Source organism: Malus sylvestris, chromosome 14 (genome assembly GCF_916048215.2).
Source record: "Malus sylvestris chromosome 14, drMalSylv7.2, whole genome shotgun sequence".
NCBI classification, from domain to species: Eukaryota; Viridiplantae; Streptophyta; class Magnoliopsida; order Rosales; family Rosaceae; genus Malus; species Malus sylvestris.
Window position 1 is genome coordinate 3,661,082 of NC_062273.1, and position 10,699 is coordinate 3,671,780.

The 10,699-nt window shown below is 34.5% G+C and overlaps 1 long non-coding RNA gene across 1 annotated transcript; it reads left to right on the forward strand.

Moving 5' to 3' along the window:
* The first annotated feature begins 4,831 nt into the window (after positions 1-4,831).
* LOC126600331 (uncharacterized) lies at positions 4,832-6,922 on the forward strand. The gene is made up of 3 exons (XR_007615424.1): positions 4,832-5,153; positions 5,301-5,911; positions 6,148-6,922. It is a non-coding gene; the product is annotated as an uncharacterized LOC126600331 (long non-coding RNA).
* Positions 6,923-10,699: the final 3,777 nt, after the last annotated feature.

Sequence of the window (10,699 nt, forward strand, 5' to 3'; positions counted from 1 at the left end):
TTATGTTTAGGGTTATTTCAAACGTTTGACCTCATTTTCAATTCGTTTCAGTTGTTTGCCATAAGCAATAGCTTCGTAAAAACAATGTAAGTTTAATATTTATCATTGTTTTAAAGAACAACTATCTGCAAGAACATGTGATATATATTTTGAGGACTATACTGCTGGAAAGAAACTCGATTAGAATTAAGTTTCATTTTTTATTCAGAATAAAAAAAATTATTTCATTGTGTAATCATTTTCATTTTTTGGTTTGTAGAAATCCTACATTTTTATTGTCTTAAGTAAGTTTTTAGAAGGGGAGTGGAGAATTAAAATGTCCTAAATAATCCTAAACACAAGTCATGTGCAAGGCACACGACATATTTTGGAAGAAAAACCTAACGGAGTTAAGGGCATATGACAAATTAATGATTTTAGAAAGTTGATATGATAAATCGATTAAAATTTTAGTTCATATGAAAAATTCATAAAAGTGCGCAAGTTCATATGACATTTTAAAAATTTTCCCATCAACCAAAGGGTTTCATGAAAACATTTAGAAACCTTAATGGATGTTTGTGTAATTTTTTAAACCTTGTGGGAATTCTGGAAACATGAAAAACCTCAAGGGGGATAGTTTTGATAACTCCAAGTAAAAACATGTAGAATCACTAAATTAATTTTTTTTTTTTTTGCAAAAGTTGTGTGGTTCCTAACTTTGCAAACAAGGTATCGTTGTCTAGTGTGAAGGATGATGTAGGTTTACTTTGTTAGATGTACCTTTTCTTATAAGGAAAATAAACGAAAAGTTCAAAAAAACTTCCCTTTTAATGAAAAATCATTTTTAAAGGTATAGTGAATAGTACTAGAGAAAGGTATAAATGTGGTTTTTCGTTAAAAGTGAACAGTACCGGGAGTGTTTTGTTAAAACTCTCTTTCTTATAAGGTAAAGTTGTCGTGAAAGATGATGTAAGTTTATTTTGTTAGATGTAACTTTTTGTATGTAAATTTCTCTTGTAAGTCTTTCTTCTTTTAAAAGCAATACTGATAAGATGTGGTAAAATTGTTTGATACCTATTTAATTGGAGATGCACTTAATGTGCCATGTTTTAACATTTGATTTCATGTAATAACATAACAATCTCTGATTTACAGTATATCAGGCTATATTACCAGTTAATAGTGGCTGTATATACTTTGTGTTTTAACTTCTACGTGGGTTCCCTATGCAGCTTAATTATTAAAATGTACACTAAAGTGAATTGAACTTGCGATTGAAATGTCCAAATTAAATTAAAGTCTTTTTCTTCATGTGATCGCCATTTCCTGACACTATAAATAACGACCAAGGTATGAAATATCGATATTATTGGCGAAATATCGCCGATAATATCGTTTTTTTGAGAGGGGGATAGTTTTACACTAATACACTTAATTATCGTCATAATATCGCGATACTATCGATATTATCGATAATATCGCGATATTACCGATAATATCGATAATATCGCCAAGGCTCCGTCGTCGGCGTTGCAACTGCAGCCGAGGCTCCGTCGTCGCAGCTGCCAAGATCTGCGCCTCTCTCTGCAATCCACGCTCAGATGCTCAGACCCAGCAAAATGAGCGATCCACGCTCAGACACTCAGACCCATCAAGATCTGCGCCTCCCTTTGCCTGATGGTGCTCGCCGGGAGGTGAGAAAGGGAAGAGGAACGGTCCACAGGTGGTGATGGTGCTCACCGGAGTGTGCGCCACTGTGGTGGAGGTCACAGTGGGGTGTGATAAAGGGCACTGGGCTTGAGGTTGGAGAGATAAGAGCATTTTCGAAGATTACAAAGAGAGAAGGCTGAGAACCTCTCTATTATTTTAGAGAGAGATAGAGTGGTTGAAGGTTTGAATGAGCAATAGACATGGGGACTTGTTATGGGGACTTCTTCACGGTATGGTTTGAAATGATGGTTTGATGAGAGGTAGATAGCCTTTCTCCTTTTTCTAAAAGGCTGTACAGTTTTGGTTTCTACAAAACAATAAAAAAAATGCAAACAGCTGTTGGCTCAGCTATGGGCTCGAGGCAGAAGGATGCAGAGCATCCCATGTGAATTCATATCCAAACCACAGCTAGGGTTGTGCACGTGTGTGGCATGCGTGTGCAGCAGGTGGGCTTGCTTTGTTAGTCAAACTTTACAAGCCCAAACAACTTCTCTAAATTCAAAGTACCAAGTCGTTGTTAGTTTAGTGATGTTTTGTTTGTTTGATCTTGCTTTGTCTCTTTGTATACATGCGTGTCATACATATACACAACAATACGATACATGCAGAATTATACTTTGAAGATTTGCATATATAAATGATTATGGTGTGTTTAAACTTCTTTCATTAATTACTACATATTTTATACACTCACAATGTTTGCCAGCTCGCTATATAATCAACTTAAATCAGTTAAATCCATCATGCAATGTATTTCCTTCCAATTTTTTGTGATAAACTAATAGATAATTGACTAGATAAACATCCTGCAAAGTTTCAATAAAAATTTCCAAGTTTTTCTTACAATTTCCGTGGTTTTTATTCAATTTTTATCGATATCGATAATATCCCGATATTTCCATCGATATTTCCGTGTTTTTGGATTATCGATATTTCCGATATCATCGATATTTTATACCTTGATAACGACTCATGGCAGGAGGAACAACTTAGAATTTATTCAAATATTAGCGATTAAACTACTAAAATATTCTAGGGAATTTTGGGACCTCTATTTTGTTAATAATTAAGAATATTTCTATATATATATGTATGTATGTGTGTGTATGTATGTATGTATGTACAACCCAAACAATAAAGCCATTTCAATCTTCAGTTTCGGTTAGATAGGGTTTTTGTCACATCCCAGCCTGGGTCCCCACCACATCTCGGGCTCGACTCCGCCGTAGCACGATATTGTTCGATTTGGGCCCCGACCACGCCCTCACAGTTTTGTTTTTGGAAACTCACATGAGAACTTCCCAGTGGGTCACCCATCATGGGATTACTTTCGCGTGATCTCGCTTAACTTCAGAGTTCCGATGGAACCCGAAACTAGTGAGCTCCCAAAAGGCCTCGTGTATGTACATCCCAAACAATAAAGCCATTTCAATCTTCGATTTCGGTTAGATAGGGTTTCTGTCACATCTCGGCCCAAGTCCCCACCACATCCCAGGCTCGACTTCGCCGTAGCACGATATTATCTTCTTTGGGCCCCGACCACGCCCTCACGGTTTTGTTTTTGGGAACTTATACGAGAACTTCCCAATGGGTCACCTATCATGGGATTACTCTCTCGCGATCTCGCTTAACTTCGGAGTTCCGATGGAACCCGAAGCCAGTGAGCTCCCAAAAGGCCTCGTGCTAGGTAAAGATGAGAATATACATATAAGGCTTATAGGATCCACTCCCTTGGGCGATGTGAGATGTTACAATCCACCCCTCTTAGGGGCCTGACGTCCTCGTCGACACACATCCGACCAGGAATTGGCTGTGAAACCAAATTGTCACATCCCAGCCTGGGTCCCCACCACATCCCGGGCTCGACTCCGTCGTAGCACGATATTGTCCGCTTTGGGCCTCGACCATGCCCTCACGGTTTTGTTTTTGGGAACTCACACGAGAACTTCCCAGTGGATCATCCATCATGGGATTACTCTCTCGCGATCTCGCTTAACTTCGGAGTTCCGATGGAACCCGAAGCCAGTGAGCTCCCAAAATGCCTCGTGCTAGTAGAGATGAGAATATACATATAAGACTTATAGGATCCATTCCCCTGGACGATGTGAGATGTTACAGTTTCAAACGTTGAAACTCTAACATACTCTTATTCATCATTCTATATATACTCTAACATATTCTTATTCATCATTCTATTCACTAACTTTAGTGATTTAAAATGTCGTTATCAATTTTCATTCTTAGTGTTATATCTTTTTACATTGAATTTATAATATCGTGTGAGGATATGATCAGTAGCGAATTTAGGATTTCAAGATCGGAGAGTTCTAACATAAAAGTTAAAAAAAAAAAATATTAGACTAATTTGGTTCCATATCACTATTTTCTATTGAATTTGGTTAATTGAATAAATTAAGATTAATCTCAAAGGTAATAAAACCAACAAATTTTCCTTAGCAACAAAACGCAATTAGTGACTTTACAAATTAAAATTTATTAATGTAACATATATATTATTAATTGGGAGTTGGGACTAAAGTGGCAAACCTCCCAAAACCACAGCCGCCCATACTCCTACAGAAATTTCCATGCTTTTGGAACAAACCAACTCTGCAACACTAGTCGGTTTATCTTTTGACAAAAAAACAAAAGTCCGTTTCTCTTTGACAACTTATCCCTGATCTGTTATATTAGATTAAAATAAGGGAAAACTAATGAAAATGATTTGAAAGCTTTGAGTTTTAACGATAAAGATAAAATAAAGGGTAAAGTGAATAGTACCAGAATTGACTTTTTAGTGTAAAAATATAGTTTTTCGTTAAAGTGAACAGTACTGAAAGTTTTTCGTTAAAATTCCCTTAAAATAATGCATTAGGTATATACCATCTTGGCATCTTGCTATGCGCCAAAAATCTTGTGAGTGTTTCGGAAGAGAGATGAGATGGCAACTCGGATGCGTCAAAATCTGGGCTCCCCATAACAGCATTTTCACTTATTTTGGTAGAAAGAATAAAAAAAAGGAAAACTAATGAAAAGGGTTTGAAAACTTTAAATGTTAATCAAAAACCATGAACTAACTTTATTTAATGGTTAGGACAAAGCCCAACACTAAACCAGCCCAATTAAAATGGCCCAAATATTAAATTTCCGATTTTGTCCCTGACGGCAAAGCCTACGTCCGTCTAATATCTCCCTTCATTTATGGAGGATCTCTCTGCTATTGTCCGTCTCCCCCATTTCTTCTTGGCATTCAAAACCTTTCATTTTTCTTTCTAATTTCGCATCGCAGCTCCATCTCTGTCTTTGCCAGTATGCAAAACCCACATATCCGGCCCCAAACTTAATTTTGAGCCGTCTTCATCTCTATCAAAATCGCAGAAGATCACTGATTCTCTCTCCCAAAATTTCCCAATAAAGATGAGCAAGGGACCTGGACTTTTAACCATCGGCAAAAAAGCAAGGTTAAGCAATCATTTTCACTCTCTCTCTCTCTCTCTCTCTCTCTCTCTCTCTCTCTCTCTTCGTCTCTGCGATATTTCTACTGTTTTTTCGTCTCTCAATTGCGCGTAATTAGCATCTAAAACCTTGCATTTTGGCTTCTGTTGCAGATCTTCTGACGAATGACTACAGCTCCGATCGGAAATTCACCGTCTCGATTGTGTCAGTTTGGAGTTGTTACTATGTATCATCTCTTTTCTTTGTTTCATATTATTCTAGACTTCGATATTTATGTGCATGCATCTAATATTGACATGGATCCAAGCACAAATCTCAGAAAAAAAAGAGGTATAAATCTTTGTCTGACTTTTTTATTCAAATTGTTGTGCTTATTGAGCTACAAAACAACCAATGTCTGATATATTTGTATGTATAGTTTGTGAATTGGGCATGAACATTTATTTGGGTAAGCTTGAATTCTGCATATAAACTGTTTGTTTAGGTTAATTTGTTGTCTGGAGCTGAAACTTTCCTTGCTGCTATTTATCTATTTCTATTGACCTTTCGCATTAGCGAAAATGATAAATGACAGTATTCATTTAATTACCTTGCCACGATTTAGCTGTACCTCTAAAGACCTATCTGCCTGATGGAGATATTGATTTGATTGCTTTCGGTGTTGTGAATGTTGAGGAGGCGCTGGTGCACTGTCCTTGAAAGGGAATATCAAAATATGGCTGCTGAGTTTATGGTGAAAGATGTCTAGTTGATTCGGGCTAAGGTTTTTAGCTTTTACCTCTTAACTTTATTAGATTGATGATAGGTATAAGTTACAACTTAGTGTTGACGCTGCCATCTATGTCTAGTAAAGTTTTTGTGCTGAGTTGATGTTGTGTAACTTGCATTTCCCTTTAATTAAATTATTACGTGCTTGTCTATGTCATTAGTCATTATTTTGATTCTAGTTAACAAACTTTTGATTTTCCTCTGTAAGACTATTTGTTTTTGTTGTGGCAGGTCAAGCTTGTAAAGTGCCTTGTACAAAATATTGGGGTCGATATTTCCTTCACACAGTTTGGAGGGCTATGTACACTATGCTTTCATGTGCAGTCATTCACACAGAGCTGAATTGAAAATGAAGTTCAATTTCTCACAAATGAATTAAATGATTTACCAGATTTCATTCGTATAATCGGATTCTTTTTGGGAAGCTCTGAGTTGTCTAATGAAACTGGTATTTCAAGTCTTCTATTAAAAGTATATGCTGACTTATGCCTTATAAGTTATAACCGATAACCTTGAATGGTATGTAATTAGTCGTACTCTGTTGAGTGGTGACTCCACCTGCTTCTGTTCTTTTCATATAGTTTTACTTTAATCTTATGATATGTTTTTGGTGATCTGAGTGGTTTGTGATTTTTTGGATGTATGGCCCTCGTTATTTAGCTTCCCTAAACATATCCATGATGGGCTCTCATAATAGCACCTTGCTTTAATTAGTATGCTACTGCGTTTGAAAAGATGTTCTTGGTGCCCATCATGGTTTGTTTTCGACATATACTTTGGAGACTTTGGTTCTGTATATTTTCCATCTCTTCCATTCATCATTGTATGGTCCTCCAGCGGTGAGTGCTTTAACGCTTTAGCACTAGGAAACTACACCAAATCGAATTTTTTTATTTTTTTTATTTTTCTGTTTGGTTGATGAGAAAATGATGAAAAAGTTAGTGCTGAAATCTGTGTGAATTCGTGTATCTTGATTGGCACTTTGATGGAATTTGATCTGACAATGCATGTTGCAGTGGAGGAAAAGCACATGCTCGAATAGGAAGGGGGAATGACCATGATGGATATACCAATTAACAGGCTTATAAGATGCTGAGGGTATCAGCCAACGGGAAAAAGCAAATCTAATGCATCTCATGCGGCATGATGAACAACTCTTGTGGGGTACGTTGGACCTCCAGGAAAAATGAAGCTATACAGACAAGCCTTTAACCTTGTGTTTGTGGCCATTCTCAGCTCCTTGGGGTTCCTAAGTTTAGTAGGATATACAACATATGATTATGTAACAAGTAGATATGTTTTCTACAAACAAGTTTCTTCCCTTCAGTGGTGTTGAATTAAGTGTACAAATTAAGCTTGAGCACCCAAATTGGTACTGCTTTCTTGTTCGAGCGCATGTTAACCATGCAGAAAGGACCTATTACCGACTGATACATCATGCATGGTCGTCGCCAATAAAGTTAGATGGCGAGTTCAAAATATGTGGAAAGTTTTCTTGAAATTACATCAAATTATTTTTTAGCCTATGAGCAACTAAGCTATACAAGCCCTAGTTTAGTTTAGATCAAATGATTTCTTAAACCAAACACTAGTATTATCACTATTTTGTAAACTAGTACTGTGACTATTTCGTAAACTAAATACTGACTATTTCTTAAACCAAAAACTAACTATTTCGTAAACTAAATAGACTATTTCTTAAATTGAACATTGAATACTTCTTAAACCGAACACTATTTCTTAAACTAAACATTGACTACTTTTTAAACTGAACAATATTTCTTAAACTAAACACTAACTATTTCTTAAACGAAACACTAATACTATCACTACTTCTTAAACTGAACACTGACTATTTCATAAATTGAACACTAACTATTTCTTAAACTGAACGCTAGTACTATTACTATTTCGTAAACTAAACACTGATTATTTCTTAAACTAAAAACCTTGTAAACTAAACACATTATTTCTTAAACCTAACACTAGTACTATCACTATTTTGTAAACTAAGCACTGACTATTTCTTAAACCAAACACTAGTATTATCACTATTATTTTGTAAACTAGTACTGTGACTATTTCGTAAACTAAATACTGACTATTTCTTAAACCAAAAACTAACTATTTCGTAAACTAAACATTGACTATTTCTTAAATTGAACATTGACTACTTCTTAAACCGAACACTATTTCTTAAACTAAACATTGACTACTTTTTAAACTGAACAATATTTCTTAAACTAAACACTAACTATTTCTTAAACGGAACACTAATACTATTATCACTACTTCTTAAACTGAACACTGACTATTTCATAAATTGAACACTAACTATTTCTTAAACTAACGCTAGTACTATTACTATTTCGTAAACTAAACACTGACTATTTCTTAAACTAAAAACCTTGTAAACTAAACACATTATTTCTTAAACCTAACACTAGTACTATCACTATTTCGTAAACTAAATAGACTATTTATTAAACCAAGTAATAGTACTATCACTATTTTGTAAACTAAGCACTGATTATTTCTTAAACCAAACACTATTTTGTAAACTAAGCACTGATTATTTCTTAAACCAAACACTAGTATTATCACTATTTTGTAAACTAGTACTGTGACTATTTCGTAAACTAAATACTGACTATTTCTTAAACCAAAAACTAACTATTTCGTAAACTAAACACTGACTATTTCTTAAATTGAACATTGACTACTTCTTAAACCGAACACTATTTCTTAAACTAAACATTGACTACTTTTTAAATTGAACAATATTTATTAAACTAAACACTAACTATTTCTTAAACGGAACACTAATACTATCACTACTTCTTAAACTGAACACTGACTATTTCATAAATTGAATACTAACTATTTCTTAAACTGAACGCTAGTACTATTACTATTTCGTAAACTAAACACTGACTATTTCTTAAACTAAAAACCTTGTAAACTAAACACATTATTTCTTAAACCTAACACTAGTACTATCACTATTTCGTAAACTAAATAGACTATTTATTAAACCAAGTAATAGTACTATCACTATTTTGTAAACTAAACATTGACTATTTCTTAAACCAAACACTAGTATTATCACTATTTTGTAAACTAGTACTGTGACTATTTCGTAAACTAAATACTGACTATTTCTTAAACCAAAAACTAACTATTTCGTAAACTAAATAGACTATTTCTTAAATTGAACATTGACTACTTCTTAAACCGAACACTATTTCTTAAACTAAACATTGACTACTTTTTAAACTCAACAATATTTCTTAAACTAAACACTAACTATTTCTTAAACGGAACACTAATACTATCACTGCTTCTTAAACTGAACACTGACTATTTCATAAATTGAACACTAACTATTTCTTAAACTGAACGCTAGTACTATTACTATTTCGTAAACTAAACACTGACTATTTCTTAAACTAAAAACCTTGTAAACTAAACACATTATTTCTTAAACCTAACACTAGTACTATCACTATTTCGTAAACTAAATAGACAATTTATTAAACCAAGTAATAGTACTATCACTATTTTGTAAACTAAGCACTGACTATTTCTTAAACCAAACACTAACTATTTTGTAAACTAAACACTAACTATTTCTTAAACCAAAAACTAATTATTTCCTACCTGATTTGGATGCCATTTAACATTACATGTTGAGTCGTTTATCAAGTTTCAAGTTACTAAATAGCTAGTCCACGTTTAGAATGTTTTTCTTCGAGTATTTATGTGAACGTACATGGACATGTTTTTGTGGGTGAGAGTGGTTAATTGCCTTTTCTTTTCCTAGACTATTTATTCTCTTGTAGTCCTGGTTTTTCATGTATTTGGTGTTAGGATATATAATTAATAACAATTGCAAACCGAGAGAGAGAGAGAGAGAGAGAAATGGTTAACCAACGATATAGGAGGGAGGATGGATGGGAGGGTGATTGTTCTTGTTTGCAGGGAGTCTCAGTGAATTGCGTCACAATTTTAAGTTTAGTTGGAAGGAAGGAATTGGATCTTGGGTTATAATAGTTTCTTACTTGTCACGTCACATATCTTGTTTACAGAAAATCCAATTTTCTAGATTTTCATGAATTGATTTTTGTGTAATATGAGCTGGATTTTCATGAGCAGACTGCAATTTGACCAACTGTTTACTTAATAGAGGTTAAGCATGTAGAAAGCACAGGGCAAAGTATTTCTCCGTTTGATATCTATGTGATATGAGCTGGATTCCTCTTCAGCATGCAATTTGACCAAAATAACCAACACTATTTCTGAAAGAAAAGAAAACACACGGCAAAGTATTTCTCCGTTTGATATCTGTTCCATTTTAAGAGGTCATGAACAGACTGCAATGAAGAAGCACCAAAATCTTGGAAACCTTGCTTCACAGCTTGCACTGTGTATGGTATGAACTTCAAAATAGAACCTTTGTCTGCAACTGCCCTAACTACCCCCTGTACAATTTCCAGCTTAGCTGTATTGCCCAAGTACCTCTGATCACTCCCTTTTGTCATTGCTTCAAGAGATTCCATGCCTCGACATTTTTTACTTGGCGACCATTCTAATACAAAACATGAAATCACTTGTATCCAACTGTTTACTTAATAGAGGTTAAGCATGTAGAAAGCTAATCAACAATGACAAAGAAATAACAAACAACATGTTGAAAATCCAATGCAATTTATATATACAACTTTTGCTTTTAGTTTAGAAATAAAGGAAGATGCACATCATTGGGTCGTAGATTAGATTAGCA